Genomic DNA, 2,175 nt, shown 5'->3' with positions numbered 1-2,175 from the left:
CTTTTTCTCTTGTAAGCATCCAATTCAGGGGGCTCCACCCCACATGCAAGATAGTTCACTATATCTGCAAACCAAGGCATCCTCCTTTCTTGAATGCTCTCTACTTCCTCAAACTCCAAGTATGAATGGAGCACCATCAGAGACTCTTCAGGCAAAGCATCATCTATGGGGACTTTTTCTTCAATCCTCAGCCTTGAGAGATGGTCTGCAGCACCATTCTCAATCCCCTTTTTATCAAGCACCTCCATATCAAACTCTTGGAGCAATAGAACCCATCTCAACAGCCTTGGTTTGGCATCTTTCTTGGTCATCAAGTACCTGAGGGCTGCATGATCAGTATACACAATGACCTTTGATCCCACCAGGTAGCTTCTGAACTTATCAAAGGCAAAAACTATTGCCAGCATTTCCTTTTCAGTTGTAGCATACTTCTCTTGGGCAGAGTCAAGTGTTCTACTGGCATAGTAGATCACATGCAACTTCTTGTCTTTCTTTTGTCCAAGTACTGCTCCAACAGCAAAGTCAGAAGCATCTGTCATGACCTCAAAAGGTAGGGACCAGTCTGGTGCCTGAACTATTGGTGCACTAACCAATGCCTCCTTGATCAACTTAAAGGCTTCTTCACATTCAACATCAAAGATGAAATCCACCTCCTTGCACAACAGTCTTGTTAAGGGCCTGGCAATCCTTGAGAAGTCCTTTATGAATCTTCTATAAAACCCTGCATGACCCAGGAAGCTCCTTATCCCTTTAACTGAAGTGGGGGTTTGCAGATTCACCATAACCTCCACCTTTGCCTTATCAACCTCAATGCCCTTTTCAGAGATCTTGTGCCCAAGAACTATCCCTTCTTGCACCATGAAATGACACTTCTCCCAGTTCAGCACCAAGCTGTGTTGCTCACATCTCTCCAACACCTGTGTCAAATTAGAGAGACAATCCGAGAAGGAGGAGCCATAGACACTAAAGTCATCCATGAACACCTCAACTTTCTCTTCAATAATGTCAGAGAAAATGTGCATCATACACCTTTGAAAAGTAGCCGGTGCATTACATAAACCGAAAGGCATTCTCCTATAAGCATAAGTGCCATAAGGGCATGTGAATGTTGTTTTCTCTTGATCTCTTGGATCTATGGGAATTTGGAAAAATCCAGAGTACCCATCGAGAAAACAAAAATAAGGATGATTAGCTAACCTTTCAAGCATTTGATCAATGAATGGTAAAGGAAAATGATCTTTTCTAGAAGCAGAATTCAATTTCCTATAGTCAATGCACATGCGGTGGCCAGTTATGGTTCTTTGAGCTATGAGTTCATCCTTATCGTTTTTCACCACTGTGATCCCACCTTTCTTGGGCACAACATGAACAGGAGATACCCATCTTGAGTCAGAGATTGGGTAAATTATCCCTGCCTCAAGAAGCTTTAGTATCTCCTTCTTAACCACTTCCCTAAGGTTGGGGTTAAGTCTACGTTGGTGCTCAATAGAGGACATAGATTGGTCCTCTAGGTGGATCCTATGGGTGCAGATGTCAGGAGAGATCCCTCTAATGTCAGCCAAAGAATACCCTATGGCTCTCCTGAACTTTCTTATTTCATTCAGCAATGCACTCTCTTGGTCCTCTAATAGGCTATCATTGATGATGACAGGATATGTGGAGTTTAGTCCTAAGAAAGCATACCTGAGCCCTGTTGGTAGAGGTTTGAGCTCAACAGAGGGTGCATCAGCCTCATTCCAGTCCTGGTCCAAGCTGCTTTGGCTGGTGACTGATTCTTGGATTGCAAAAACCTCAGTGCCATTCTGTTCCAGCTCCACAAACCTTGTTTCAGGACCCAGCTCTCTTGCATTGTCCAGATACAGCTTATACCCTTCACTTGCTTCAGCCAAGAGCCCATTGTCTCCTTGTTCTTGAGTCAGAGTAGCTTGAAGAGGATCCTCTGTGTTCAGCTCCTCAAGCAACTCATCAGCCAACTGATCCATTGTCTCTACATAGAAACATTGACCTTCAATGGTGGGCTTCTTCATCATCTCATTCACATCAAACTTGAGCTTTTCAGACCCAAGTTGAAGCTCTATTATCCCACCTCTCACATCAATAATAGCTCCTGCAGTGGCTAAGAATGGTCTGCCCAAGATAAGAGGATCTACTGGCTCTTCATCCATCTCCAGCACA

This window comes from Eutrema salsugineum, unplaced genomic scaffold, assembly GCF_000478725.1.
Source record: "Eutrema salsugineum unplaced genomic scaffold, Eutsalg1_0 scaffold_11, whole genome shotgun sequence".
NCBI lineage: Eukaryota > Viridiplantae > Streptophyta > Magnoliopsida > Brassicales > Brassicaceae > Eutrema > Eutrema salsugineum.
The sequence above is the reverse complement of the archived record's forward strand: the minus strand, read 5'-3'. Positions refer to the sequence as shown.